The sequence below is a fragment of the Osmia lignaria genome, unplaced genomic scaffold (assembly GCF_051020975.1).
Source record: "Osmia lignaria lignaria isolate PbOS001 unplaced genomic scaffold, iyOsmLign1 scaffold0001, whole genome shotgun sequence".
NCBI lineage: Eukaryota > Metazoa > Arthropoda > Insecta > Hymenoptera > Megachilidae > Osmia > Osmia lignaria.
In genome coordinates, this window is record NW_027478158.1 from 17405630 (window position 1) to 17421803 (window position 16174).

Here is a 16174-nt window from a genome sequence, read left to right on the forward strand (position 1 = left end):
TTTCCGAGATATTTGCAGATTTATCTCAAGGGAAGGGGCCTGACGGACATATTTCGAGATATTTCTTCTTCTTGTTGTTCTTCTTCTGCACAGCTAAGCTCGAAGTGGCATTTGCAGCTCGCAATAGTGCAGAGTTATCTCAAAGAAAGGGGCCACCGTGTTTCTGTATCTCTATTATGTTGGTGCGGCTTCGGAACTTTTAAATATCTCGATATATCTCGACAACTACGCTTCTGATCAAAAAATATCATAGAACATAAAAAGTAGGAAACGTAATTCTCTACAAAAAAGGTCTCTTAACATTTTGCCATAGCTCTCTTCGTTTCCGAGATATTTGCAGATTTATCTCAAGGGAAGGGGCCTGACGGACATATTTCGAGATATTTCTTCTTCTTGTTGTTCTTCTTCTGCACAGCTAAGCTCGAAGTGGCATTTGCAGCTCGCAATAGTGCAGAGTTATCTCAAAGAAAGAGGCCACGGTGTTTCTGTACCTCTATTATGTTGGTGCAGCTTCGGAACTTTTAAATATCTTGATATATCTCGAGAACTACGCATCTGATCAAAAAATATCATCGAACATAAAAAGTAGGAAACTTAATTCTCTACAAAAAAGGTCTCTTAACATTTTGCCATAGTTCGCTTGGTTTCCGAGATATTTGCAGATTCAGCTCAAAGGAACTGGCCTGACGGACATATTTCGAGATATTTCTTCTTCTTGTTGTTCTTCTTCTGCACAGCTGAGCTGGAAGTGGCATTTGCAGGTCGCAATAGCGCAGAGTTATCTCAAAGAAAGGGGCCACGGTGTTTCTGTATCTCTATTATGTTGGTGCGGCTTCGGAACTTTTAAATATCTCGATATATCTCGAAAACTACGCTTCTGATCAAAAAATATCATAGAACATAAATTGTAGGAAACATAATTCTTTACAAAAAAGGTCTCTTCACATTTTGCCATAGCTCGCTTCGTTTCCGAGATATTTGCAGATTTATCTCAAGGGAAGGGGCCTGACGGACATATTTCGAGATATTTCTTCTTCTTGTTGTTCTTCTTCTGCACAGCTAAGCTGGAAGTGGCATTTGCGGCTCGCACTAGTGCAGAGTTATCTCAAAGAAAGGGGCCACGGTGTTTCTGTATCTCTATTATGTTGGTGCGGCTTCGGAACTTTTAAATATCTCGATATATCTCGAAAACTACGCCTCTGATCAAAAAATATCATACAACATAAATTGTAGGAAACATAATTCTCTACAAAAAACGTATCTTAACATTTTGCCATAGCTCGCTTCGTTTCCGAGATATTTGCAGATTCAGCTCAAAGGAACTGGCCTGACGGACATATTTCGAGATATTTCTTCTTCTTGTTGTTCTTCCTCTGCACAGCTAAGCTGGAAGTGGCATTTGCAGCTCGCAATAGTGCAGAGTTATCTCAAAGAAAGGGGCCACGGTGTTTCTGTATCTCTATTATGTTGGTGCGGCTTCGGAACTTTTAAATATCTTGATATATCTCGAGAACTACGCATCTGATCAAAAGATATCATAGAACATAAAAAGTAGGAAACTTAATTCTCTACAAAAAAGGTCTCTTAACATTTTGCCATAGCTCGCTTCGTTTCCGAGATATTTGCAGATTTATCTCAAGGGAAGGGGCCTGACGGACATATTTCAAGATATTTCTTCTTCTTGTTGTTCTTCTTCTGCACAGCTAAGCTGGAAGTGGCATTTGCGGCTCGCACTAGTGCAGAGTTATCTCAACGAAAGGGGCCACGGTGTTTCTGTATCTCTATTATGTTGGTGCGGCTTCGGAACTTTTAAATATCTCGATATATCTCGAAAACTACGCTTCTGATCAAAAAATATCATAGAACATAAATTGTAGGAAGCATAATTCTCTACAAAAAAGGTCTCTTAACATTTTGCCATAGCTCGCTTCGTTTCCGAGATATTTGCAGATATATCTCAAGGGAAGCGGCCTGACGGACATATTTCGAGATATTTCTTCTTCTTGTTGTTCTTCTTCTGCACAGCTAAGCTGGAAGTGGCATTTGCGGCTCGCACTAGTGCAGAGTTATCTCAAAGAAAGGGGCCACGGTGTTTCTGTATCTCTATTATGTTGGTGCGGCTTCGGAACTTTTAAATATCTCGATATATCTCGAAAACTACGCTTCTGATCATAAAATATCATAGAACCTAAATTGTAGGAAACATAATTCTCTACAAAAAAGGTCTCTTAACATTTTGCCATAGCTCGCTTCGTTTCCGAGATATTTGCAGATATATCTCAAGGGAAGGGGCCTGACGGACATATTTCGAGATATTTCTTCTTCTTGTTGTTCTTCTTCTGCACAGCTAAGCTGGAAGTGGCATTTGCAGCTCGCAATAGTGCAGAGTTATCTCAAAGAGAGGGGCCACGGTGTTTCTGTATCTGTATTATGTTGGTGCGGCTTCGGAACTTTTAAATATCTTGATATATCTCGAGAACTACGCATCTGATCAAAAAATATCATAGAAGATAAAAAGTAGGAAACTTAATTCTCTACAAAAAAGGTCTCCTAGCATTTTGCCATAGCTCGCTTCGTTTCCGAGATATTTGCATATTTATCTCAAGGGAAGGGGCCTGACGGACATATTTCGAGATATTTCTTCTTCTTGTTGTTCTTCTTCTGCACAGCTAAGCTGGAAGTGGCATTTGCGGCTCGCACTAGTGCAGAGTTATCTCAAAGAAAGGGGCCACGGTGTTTCTGTATCTCTATTATGTTGGTGCGGCTTCGGAACTTTTAAATATCTTGATATATCTCGAAAACTACGCATCTGATCAAAAAATATCATAGAACATAAAAAGTAGGAAACTTAATTCTCTACAAAAAAGGTCTCTTAACATTTTGCCATAGCTCGCTTCGTTTCCGAGATATTTGCAGATGTATCTCAAGGGAAGGGGCCTGACGGACATATTTCGAGATATTTCTTCTTCTTGTTGTTCTTCTTCTGCACAGCTAAGCTGGAAGTGGCATTTGCGGCTCGCACTAGTGCAGAGTTATCTCAAAGAAAGGGGCCACGGTGTTTCTGTATCTCTATTATGTTGGTGCGGCTTCGGAACTTTTAAATATCTCGATATATCTCGAAAACTACGCTTCTGATCAAAAAATATCATACAACATAAATTGTAGGAAACATAATTCTCTACAAAAAACGTATCTTAACATTTTGCCATAGCTCGCTTCGTTTCCGAGATATTTGCAGATTCAGCTCAAAGGAACGGGCCTGACGGACATATTTCGAGATACTTCTTCTTCTTGTTGTTCTTCCTCTGCACAGCTAAGCTGGAAGTGGCATTTGCGGCTCGCAATAGTGCAGAGTTATCTCAAAGAAAGGGACCACGGTGTTTCTGTATCTCTATTATGTTGGTGCGGCTTCGGAACTTTTAAATATCTTGATATATCTCGAGAACTACGCATCTGATCAAAAAATATCATAGAACATAAAAAGTAGGAAACATAATTCTCTACAAAAAAGGTCTCTTAACATTTTGCCATAGCTCGCTTCGTTTCCGAGATATTTGCAGATTTATCTCAAGGGAAGGGGCCTGACGGACATATTTCGAGATATTTCTTCTTCTTGTTGTTCTTCTTCTGTACAGCTAAGCTGGAAGTGGCATTTACAGCTCGCAATAGTGCAGAGTTATCTCAAAGAAAGGGGCCACGGTGTTTCTGTATCTCTATTATGTTGGTGCGGCTTCGGAACTTTTAAATATCTTGATATATCTCGAGAACTACGCATCTGATCAAAAAATATCATAGAACATGAAAAGTAGGAAACTTAATTCTCTACAAAAAAGGTCTCTTAACATTTTGCCATAGCTCGCTTCGTTTCCGAGATATTTGCAGATTTATCTGAAGGGGAGGGGCCTAACGGACATATTTCGAGATATTTCTTCTTCTTGTTGTTCTTCTTCTGCACAGCTAAACTGGAAGTGGCATTTCCAGCTCGCAATAGTGCAGAGTTATCTCAAAGAAAGGGGCCACGGTGTTTCTGTATCTCTATTATGTTGGTGCGGCTTCGGAACTTTTAAATATCTTGATATATCTCGAGAACTACGCATCTGATCAATAAATATCATAGAACATAAATTGTAGGAAACATAATTCTCTACAAAAAACGTCTCTTAACATTTTGCCATAGATCGCTTCGTTTCCGAGATATTTGCAGATTCACCTCAAAGGAACTGGCCTGACGGACATATTTCGAGATATTTCTTCTTCTTGTTGTTCTTCTTCTGCACAGCTAAACTGGAAGTGGCATTTCCAGCTCGCAATAGTGCAGAGTTATCTCAAAGAAAGGGGCCACGGTGTTTCTGTATCTCTATTATGTTGGTGCGGCTTCGGAACTTTTAAATATCTCGATATATCTCGAAAACTACGCTTCTGATCAAAAAATATCATAGAACGTAAATTGTAGGAAACATTATTCTCTACAAAAAAGGTCTCTTAACATTTTGCCATAGCTCGCTTCGTTTCCGAGATATTTGCAGATTTATCTCAAGGGAAGTGGCCTGACGGACATATTTCGAGATATTTCTTCGTCTTGTTGTTCTTGTTCTGCACAGCTAAGCTGGAAGTGGCATTTGCAGGTCGCAATAGCGCAGAGTTATCTCAAAGAAAGGGGCCACGGTGTTTCTGTATCTCTATTATGTTGGTGCGGCTTCGGAACTTTTAAATATCTCGATATATCTCGAAAACTACGCTTCTGATCAAAAAATATCATAGAACATAAATTGTAGGAAACATAATTCTTTACAAAAAAGGTCTCTTCACATTTTGCCATAGCTCGCTTCGTTTCCGAGATATTTGCAGATTTATCTCAAGGGAAGGGGCCTGACGGACATATTTCGAGATATTTCTTCTTCTTGTTGTTCTTCTTCTGCACAGCTAAGCTGGAAGTGGCATTTGCGGCTCGCACTAGTGCAGAGTTATCTCAAAGAAAGGGGCCACGGTGTTTCTGTATCTCTATTATGTTGGTGCGGCTTCGGAACTTTTAAATATCTCGATATATCTCGAAAACTACGCCTCTGATCAAAAAATATCATACAACATAAATTGTAGGAAACATAATTCTCTACAAAAAACGTATCTTAACATTTTGCCATAGCTCGCTTCGTTTCCGAGATATTTGCAGATATATCTCAAGGGAAGCGGCCTGACGGACATATTTCGAGATATTTCTTCTTCTTGTTGTTCTTCTTCTGCACAGCTAAGCTGGAAGTGGCATTTGCGGCTCGCACTAGTGCAGAGTTATCTCAAAGAAAGGGGCCACGGTGTTTCTGTATCTCTATTATGTTGGTGCGGCTTCGGAACTTTTAAATATCTCGATATATCTCGAAAACTACGCTTCTGATCATAAAATATCATAGAACCTAAATTGTAGGAAACATAATTCTCTACAAAAAAGGTCTCTTAACATTTTGCCATAGCTCGCTTCGTTTCCGAGATATTTGCAGATATATCTCAAGGGAAGGGGCCTGACGGACATATTTCGAGATATTTCTTCTTCTTGTTGTTCTTCTTCTGCACAGCTAAGCTGGAAGTGGCATTTGCAGCTCGCAATAGTGCAGAGTTATCTCAAAGAGAGGGGCCACGGTGTTTCTGTATCTCTATTATGTTGGTGCGGCTTCGGAACTTTTAAATATCTTGATATATCTCGAGAACTACGCATCTGATCAAAAAATATCATAGAAGATAAAAAGTAGGAAACTTAATTCTCTACAAAAAAGGTCTCCTAACATTTTGCCATAGCTCGCTTCGTTTCCGAGATATTTGCATATTTATCTCAAGGGAAGGGGCCTGACGGACATATTTCGAGATATTTCTTCTTCTTGTTGTTCTTCTTCTGCACAGCTAAGCTGGAAGTGGCATTTGCGGCTCGCACTAGTGCAGAGTTATCTCAAAGAAAGGGGCCACGGTGTTTCTGTATCTCTACTATGTTGGTGCGGCTTCGGAACTTTTAAATATCTCGATATATCTCGAAAACTACGCTTCTGATCGAAAAATATCATAGAACATAAATTGTAGGAAACATAATTCTTTACAAAAAAGTTCTCTTAACATTTTGCCATAGCTCGCTTCGTTTCCGAGATATTTGCAGATTTATCTCAAGGGAAGGGGCCTGACGGACATATTTCGAGATATTTCTTCTTCTTGTTGTTCTTCTTCTGCACAGCTAAGCTGGAAGTGGCATTTGCGGCTCGCACTAGTGCAGAGTTATCTCAAAGAAAGGGGCCACGGTGTTTCTGTATCTCTATTATGTTGGTGCGGCTTCGGAACTTTTAAATATCTCGATATATCTCGAAAACTACGCTTCTGATCAAAAAATATCATACAACATAAATTGTAGGAAACATAATTCTCTACAAAAAACGTATCTTAACATTTTGCCATAGCTCGCTTCGTTTCCGAGATATTTGCAGATTCAGCTCAAAGGAACGGGCCTGACGGACATATTTCGAGATACTTCTTCTTCTTGTTGTTCTTCCTCTGCACAGCTAAGCTGGAAGTGGCATTTGCGGCTCGCAATAGTGCAGAGTTATCTCAAAGAAAGGGACCACGGTGTTTCTGTATCTCTATTATGTTGGTGCGGCTTCGGAACTTTTAAATATCTTGATATATCTCGAGAACTACGCATCTGATCAAAAAATATCATAGAACATAAAAAGTAGGAAACATAATTCTCTACAAAAAAGGTCTCTTAACATTTTGCCATAGCTCGCTTCGTTTCCGAGATATTTGCAGATTTATCTCAAGGGAAGGGGCCTGACGGACATATTTCGAGATATTTCTTCTTCTTGTTGTTCTTCTTCTGTACAGCTAAGCTGGAAGTGGCATTTACAGCTCGCAATAGTGCAGAGTTATCTCAAAGAAAGGGGCCACGGTGTTTCTGTATCTCTATTATGTTGGTGCGGCTTCGGAACTTTTAAATATCTTGATATATCTCGAGAACTACGCATCTGATCAAAAAATATCATAGAACATGAAAAGTAGGAAACTTAATTCTCTACAAAAAAGGTCTCTTAACATTTTGCCATAGCTCGCTTCGTTTCCGAGATATTTGCAGATTTATCTGAAGGGGAGGGGCCTAACGGACATATTTCGAGATATTTCTTCTTCTTGTTGTTCTTCTTCTGCACAGCTAAACTGGAAGTGGCATTTGCGGCTCGCACTAGTGCAGAGTTATCTCAACGAAAGGGGCCACGGTGTTTCTGTATCTCTATTATGTTGGTACGGCTTCGGAACTTTTAAATATCTCGATATATCTCGAAAACTACGCTTCTGATCAAAAAATATCATAGAACATAAATTGTAGGAAGCATAATTCTCTACAAAAAAGGTCTCTTAACATTTTGCCATAGCTCGCTTCGTTTCCGAGATATTTGCAGATATATCTCAAGGGAAGCGGCCTGACGGACATATTTCGAGATATTTCTTCTTCTTGTTGTTCTTCTTCTGCACAGCTAAGCTGGAAGTGGCATTTGCGGCTCGCACTAGTGCAGAGTTATCTCAAAGAAAGGGGCCACGGTGTTTCTGTATCTCTATTATGTTGGTGCGGCTTCGGAACTTTTAAATATCTCGATATATCTCGAAAACTACGCTTCTGATCAAAAAATATCATAGAACCTAAATTGTAGGAAACATAATTCTCTACAAAAAAGGTCTCTTAACATTTTGCCATAGCTCGCTTCGTTTCCGAGATATTTGCAGATATATCTCAAGGGAAGGGGCCTGACGGACATATTTCGAGATATTTCTTCTTCTTGTTGTTCTTCTTCTGCACAGCTAAGCTGGAAGTGGCATTTGCAGCTCGCAATAGTGCAGAGTTATCTCAAAGAAAGAGGCCACGGTGTTTCTGTATCTCTATTATGTTGGTGCGGCTTCGGAACTTTTAAATATCTTGATATATCTCGAGAACTACGCATCTGATCAAAAAATATCATAGAAGATAAAAAGTAGGAAACTTAATTCTCTACAAAAAAGGTCTCCTAACATTTTGCCATAGCTCGCTTCGTTTCCGAGATATTTGCATATTTATCTCAAGGGAAGGGGCCTGACGGACATATTTCGAGATATTTCTTCTTCTTGTTGTTCTTCTTCTGCACAGCTAAGCTGGAAGTGGCATTTGCGGCTCGCACTAGTGCAGAGTTATCTCAAAGAAAGGGGCCACGGTGTTTCTGTATCTCTACTATGTTGGTGCGGCTTCGGAACTTTTAAATATCTCGATATATCTCGAAAACTACGCTTCTGATCGAAAAATATCATAGAACATAAATTGTAGGAAACATAATTCTTTACAAAAAAGTTCTCTTAACATTTTGCCATAGCTCGCTTCGTTTCCGAGATATTTGCAGATTTATCTCAAGGGAAGGGGCCTGACGGACATATTTCGAGATATTTCTTCTTCTTGTTGTTCTTCTTCTGCACAGCTAAGCTGGAAGTGGCATTTGCGGCTCGCACTAGTGCAGAGTTATCTCAAAGAAAGGGGCCACGGTGTTTCTGTATCTCTATTATGTTGGTGCGGCTTCGGAACTTTTAAATATCTCGATATATCTCGAAAACTACGCTTCTGATCAAAAAATATCATACAACATAAATTGTAGGAAACATAATTCTCTACAAAAAACGTATCTTAACATTTTGCCATAGCTCGCTTCGTTTCCGAGATATTTGCAGATTCAGCTCAAAGGAACGGGCCTGACGGACATATTTCGAGATACTTCTTCTTCTTGTTGTTCTTCCTCTGCACAGCTAAGCTGGAAGTGGCATTTGCGGCTCGCAATAGTGCAGAGTTATCTCAAAGAAAGGGACCACGGTGTTTCTGTATCTCTATTATGTTGGTGCGGCTTCGGAACTTTTAAATATCTTGATATATCTCGAGAACTACGCATCTGATCAAAAAATATCATAGAACATAAAAAGTAGGAAACATAATTCTCTACAAAAAAGGTCTCTTAACATTTTGCCATAGCTCGCTTCGTTTCCGAGATATTTGCAGATTTATCTCAAGGGAAGGGGCCTGACGGACATATTTCGAGATATTTCTTCTTCTTGTTGTTCTTCTTCTGTACAGCTAAGCTGGAAGTGGCATTTACAGCTCGCAATAGTGCAGAGTTATCTCAAAGAAAGGGGCCACGGTGTTTCTGTATCTCTATTATGTTGGTGCGGCTTCGGAACTTTTAAATATCTTGATATATCTCGAGAACTACGCATCTGATCAAAAAATATCATAGAACATGAAAAGTAGGAAACTTAATTCTCTACAAAAAAGGTCTCTTAACATTTTGCCATAGCTCGCTTCGTTTCCGAGATATTTGCAGATTTATCTGAAGGGGAGGGGCCTAACGGACATATTTCGAGATATTTCTTCTTCTTGTTGTTCTTCTTCTGCACAGCTAAACTGGAAGTGGCATTTGCGGCTCGCACTAGTGCAGAGTTATCTCAACGAAAGGGGCCACGGTGTTTCTGTATCTCTATTATGTTGGTGCGGCTTCGGAACTTTTAAATATCTCGATATATCTCGAAAACTACGCTTCTGATCAAAAAATATCATAGAACATAAATTGTAGGAAGCATAATTCTCTACAAAAAAGGTCTCTTAACATTTTGCCATAGCTCGCTTCGTTTCCGAGATATTTGCAGATATATCTCAAGGGAAGCGGCCTGACGGACATATTTCGAGATATTTCTTCTTCTTGTTGTTCTTCTTCTGCACAGCTAAGCTGGAAGTGGCATTTGCGGCTCGCACTAGTGCAGAGTTATCTCAAAGAAAGGGGCCACGGTGTTTCTGTATCTCTATTATGTTGGTGCGGCTTCGGAACTTTTAAATATCTCGATATATCTCGAAAACTACGCTTCTGATCAAAAAATATCATAGAACCTAAATTGTAGGAAACATAATTCTCTACAAAAAAGGTCTCTTAACATTTTGCCATAGCTCGCTTCGTTTCCGAGATATTTGCAGATATATCTCAAGGGAAGGGGCCTGACGGACATATTTCGAGATATTTCTTCTTCTTGTTGTTCTTCTTCTGCACAGCTAAGCTGGAAGTGGCATTTGCAGCTCGCAATAGTGCAGAGTTATCTCAAAGAAAGAGGCCACGGTGTTTCTGTATCTCTATTATGTTGGTGCGGCTTCGGAACTTTTAAATATCTTGATATATCTCGAGAACTACGCGTCTGATCAAAAAATATCATAGAACATAAAAAGTAGGAAACATAATTCTCTACAAAAACGGTCTCTTAACATTTTGCCATAGCTCGCTTCGTTTCCGAGATATTTGCAGATATATCTCAAGGGAAGGGGCCTGACGGACATATTTCGAGATATTTTTTCTTCTTGTTGTTCTTCTTCTGCACAGCTGAGCTGGAAGTGGCATTTGCAGGTCGCAATAGTGCAGAGTTATCTCAAAGAAAGGGGCCACGGTGTTTCTGTATCTCTATTATGTTGGTGCGGCTTCGGAACTTTTAAATATCTCGATATATCTCGAAAACTACGCCTCTGATCAAAAAATATCATAGAACATAAATTGTAGGAAACATAATTCTCTACAAAAAACGTCTCTTAACATTTTGCCATAGCTCGCTTCGTTTCCGAGATATTTGCAGATTCAGCTCAAAGGAACTGGCCTGACGGACATATTTCGAGATATTTCTTCTTCTTGTTGTTCTTCCTCTGCACAGCTAAGCTGGAAGTGGCATTTGCAGCTCGCAATAGTGCAGAGTTATCTCAAAGAAAGGGGCCACGGTGTTTCTGTATCTCTATTATGTTGGTGCGGCTTCGGAACTTTTAAATATCTTGATATATCTCGAGAGCTACGCATCTGATCAAAAAATATCATAGAACATGAAAAGTAGGAAACTTAATTCTCTACAAAAAAGGTCTCTTAACATTTTGCCATAGCTCGCTTCGTTTCCGAGATATTTGCAGATTCAGCTCAAAGGAACTGGCCTGACGGACATATTTCGAGATATTTCTTCTTCTTGTTGTTCTTCCTCTGCACAGCTAAGCTGGAAGTGGCATTTGCAGCTCGCAATAGTGCAGAGTTATCTTAAAGAAAGGGGCCACGGTGTTTCTGTATCTCTATTATGTTGGTGCGGCTTCGGAACTTTTAAATATCTTGATATATCTCGAGAACTACGCATCTGATCAAAAAATGTCATAGAACATAAAAAGTAGGAAACTTAATTCTCTACAAAAAAGGTCTCTTAACATTTTGCCATAGCTCGCTTCGTTTCCGAGATATTTGCATATTTATCTCAAGGGAAGGGGCCTGACGGACATATTTCGAGATATTTCTTCTTCTTGTTGTTCTTCTTCTGCACAGCTAAGCTGGAAGTGGCATTTGCGGCTCGCACTAGTGCAGAGTTATCTCAAAGAAAGGGGCCACGGTGATTCTGTATCTCTATTATGTTGGTGCGGCTTCGGAACTTTTAAATATCTCGATATATCTCGAAAACTACGCTTCTGATCAAAAAATATCATAGAACATACAAAGTAGGAAACTTAATTCTCTACAAAAAAGGTCTCTTAACATTTTGCCATAGCTCGCTTCGTTTCCGAGATATTTGCAGATTTATCTCAAGGGAAGGGGCCTAACGGACATATTTCGAGATATTTCTTCTTCTTGTTGTTCTTCTTCTGCACAGCTAAACTGGAAGTGGCATTTCCAGCTCGCAATAGTGCAGAGTTATCTCAAAGAAAGGGGCCACGGTGTTTCTGTATCTCTATTATGTTGGTGCGGTTTCGGAACTTTTAAATATCTTGATATATCTCGAGAACTACGCATCTGATCAAAAAATATCATAGAACATAAAAAGTAGGAAACTTAATTCTCTACAAAAAAGGTCTCTTAACATTTTGCCATAGCTCGCTTCGTTTCCGAGATATTTGCAGATTTATCTCAAGGGAAGGGGCCTGACGGACATATTTCGAGATACTTCTTCTTCTTGTTGTTCTTCTTCTGCACAGCTGAGCTGGAAGTGGCATTTGCAGGTCGCAATAGTGCAGAGTTATCTCAAAGAAAGGGGCCACGGTGTTTCTGTATCTCTATTATGTTGGTGCGGCTTCGGAACTTTTAAATATCTCGATATATCTCGAAAACTACGCTTCTGATCAAAAAATATCATAGAACGTAAATTGTAGGAAACATTATTCTCTACAAAAAAGGTCTCTTAACATTTTGCCATAGCTCGCTTCGTTTCCGAGATATTTGCAGATTCATCTCAAGGGAAGGGGTCTGACGGACATATTTCGAGATATTTCTTCTTCTTGTTGTTCTTCTTCTGCACAGCTAAGCTCGAAGCGGCATTTGCAGCTCGCTATAGTGCAGAGTTATCTCAAAGAAAGAGGCCACGGTGTTTCTGTACCTCTATTATGTTGGTGCAGCTTCGGAACTTTTAAATATCTTGATATATCTCGAGAACTACGCATCTGATCAAAAAATATCATAGAAGATAAAAAGTAGGAAACTTAATTCTCTACAAAAAAGGTTTCCTAACATTTTGCCATAGCTCGCTTCGTTTCCGAGATATTTGCATATTTATCTCAAGGGAAGGGGCCTGACGGACATATTTCGAGATATTTCTTCTTCTTGTTGTTCTTCTTCTGCACAGCTAAGCTGGAAGTGGCATTTGCGACTCGCACTAGTGCAGAGTTATCTCAAAGAAAGGGGCCACGGTGTTTCTGTATCTCTATTATGTTGGTGCGGCTTCGGAACTTTTAAATATCTCGATATATCTCGAAAACTACGCTTCTGATCAAAAAATATCATAGAACATAAAAAGTAGGAAACTTAATTCTCTACAAAAAAGGTCTCTTAACATTTTGCCATAGCTCGCTTCGTTTCCGAGATATTTGCAGATTTATCTCAAGGGAAGGGGCCTAACGGACATATTTCGACATATTTCTTCTTCTTGTTGTTCTTCTTCTGCACAGCTAAACTGGAAGTGGCATTTCCAGCTCGCAATGGTGCAGAGTTATCTCAAAGAAAGGGGCCACGGTGTTTCTGTATCTCTATTATGTTGGTGCGGCTTCGGAACTTTTAAATATCTTGATATATCTCGAGAACTACGCATCTGATCAAAAAATATCATAGAAGATAAAAAGTAGGAAACTTAATTCTCTACAAAAAAGGTTTCCTAACATTTTGCCATAGCTCGCTTCGTTTCCGAGATATTTGCATATTTATCTCAAGGGAAGGGGCCTGACGGACATATTTCGAGATATTTCTTCTTCTTGTTGTTCTTCTTCTGCACAGCTAAGCTGGAAGTGGCATTTGCGGCTCGCACTAGTGCAGAGTTATCTCAAAGAAACGGGCCACGGTGTTTCTGTATCTCTATTATGTTGGTGCGGCTTCGGAACTTTTAAATATCTCGATATATCTCGAAAACTACGCTTCTGATCAAAAAATATCATAGAACATAAAAAGTAGGAAACTTAATTCTCTACAAAAAAGGTCTCTTAACATTTTGCCATAGCTCGCTTCGTTTCCGAGATATTTGCAGATTTATCTCAAGGGAAGGGGCCTAACGGACATATTTCGAGATATTTCTTCTTCTTGTTGTTCTTCTTCTGCACAGCTAAACTGGAAGTGGCATTTCCAGCTCGCAATAGTGCAGAGTTATCTCAAAGAAAGGGGCCACGGTGTTTCTGTATCTCTATTATGTTGGTGCGGCTTCGGAACTTTTAAATATCTTGATATATCACGAGAACTACGCATCTGATCAAAAAATGTCATAGAACATAAAAAGTAGGAAACTTAATTCTCTACAAAAAAGGTCTCTTAACATTTTGCCATAGCTCGCTTCGTTTCCGAGATATTTGCATATTTATCTCAAGGGAAGGAGCCTGACGGACATATTTCGAGATATTTCTTCTTCTTGTTGTTCTTCTTCTGCACAGCTAAGCTGGAAGTGGCATTTGCGGCTCGCACTAGTGCAGAGTTATCTCAAAGAAAGGGGCCACGGTGTTTCTGTATCTCTATTATGTTGGTGCGGCTTCGGAACTTTTAAATATCTCGATATATCTCGAAAACTACGCTTCTGATCAAAAAATATCATAGAACATAAAAAGTAGGAAACTTAATTCTCTACAAAAAAGGTCTCTTAACATTTTGCCATAGCTCGCTTCGTTTCCGAGATATTTGCAGATTTATCTCAAGGGAAGGGGCCTAACGGACATATTTCGAGATATTTCTTCTTCTGCACAGCTAAACTGGAAGTGGCATTTCCAGCTCGCAATAGTGCAGAGTTATCTCAAAGAAAGGGGCCACGGTGTTTCTGTATCTCTATTATGTTGGTGCGGCTTCGGAACTTTTAAATATCTTGATATATCTCGAGAACTACGCATCTGATCAAAAAATATCATAGAACATAAAAAGTAGGAAACTTAATTCTCTACAAAAAAGGTCTCTTAACATTTTGCCATAGCTCGCTTCGTTTCCGAGATATTTGCAGATTTATCTCAAGGGAAGGGGCCTGACGGACATATTTCGAGATATTTCTTCTTCTTGTTGCTCTTCTTCTGCACAGCTGAGCTGGAAGTGGCATTTGCAGGTCGCAATAGTGCAGAGTTATCTCAAAGAAAGGGGCCACGGTGTTTCTGTATCTCTATTATGTTGGTGCGGCTTCGGAACTTTTAAATATCTCGATATATCTCGAAAACTACGCTTCTGATCAAAAAATATCATAGAACGTAAATTGTAGGAAACATTATTCTCTACAAAGAAGGTCTCTTAACATTTTGCCATAGCTCGCTTCGTTTCCGAGATATTTGCAGATTCATCTCAAGGGAAGGGGTCTGACGGACATATTTCGAGATATTTCTTCTTCTTGTTGTTCTTCTTCTGCACAGCTAAGCTCGAAGCGGCATTTGCAGCTCGCAATAGTGCAGAGTTATCTCAAAGAAAGAGGCCACGGTGTTTCTGTACCTCTATTATGTTGGTGCAGCTTCGGAACTTTTAAATATCTTGATATATCTCGAGAACTACGCATCTGATGAAAAAATATCATAGAACATAAAAAGTAGGAAACTTAATTCTCTACAAAAAAGGTCTCTTAACATTTTGCCATAGCTCGCTTCGTTTCCGAGATATTTGCATATTTATCTCAAGGGAAGGGGCCTGACGGACATATTTCGAGATATTTCTTCTTCTTGTTGTTCTTCTTCTGCACAGCTAAGCTGGAAGTGGCATTTACAGCTCGCAATAGTGCATAGTTATCTGAAAGAAAGGGGCCACGGTGTTTCTGTATCTCTATTATGTTGGTGCGGCTTCGGAACTTTTAAATATCTTGATATATCTCGAGAACTACGCATCTGATCAAAAAATATCATAGAACATAAAAAGTAGGAAACTTAATTCTCTACAAAAAAGGTCTCTTAACATTTTGCCATAGCTCGCTTCGTTTCCGAGATATTTGCAGATTTATCTCAAGGGAAGGGGCCTGACGGACATATTTCGAGATATTTCTTCTTCTTGTTGTTCTTCTTCTGCACAGCTAAGCTGGAAGTGGCATTTGCAGGTCGCACTAGTGCAGAGTTATCTCAAAGAAAGGGGCCACGGTGTTTCTGTATCTCTATTATGTTGGTGCGGCTTCGGAACTTTTAAATATCTCGATATATCTCGAAAACTACGCTTCTGATCAAAAAATATCATAGAACATAAAAAGTAGGAAACTTAATTCTCTACAAAAAAGGTCTCTTAACATTTTGCCATAGCTCGTTTCGTTTCCGAGATATTTGCAGATTTATCTCAAGGGAAGGGGCCTGACGGACATATGTCGAGATATTTCTTCTTCTTGTTGTTCTTCTTCTGCACAGCTAAGCTGGAAGTGGCATTTACAGCTCGCAATAGTGCAGAGTTATCTCAAAGAAAGGGGCCACGGTGTTTCTGTATCTTTATTATGTTGGTGTGGCTTCGGAACTTTTAAATATCTTGATATATCTCGAGAACTACGCATCTGATCAAAAAATATCATAGAACATAAATTGTAGGAAACATAATTCTCTACAAAAAAGGTCTCTTAACATTTTGCCATAGCTCGCTTCGTTTCCGAGATATTTGCAGATTTATCTCAAGGGAAGGGGCCTGACGGACATATTTCGAGATATTTCTTCCTCTTGTTGTTCTTCTTCTGC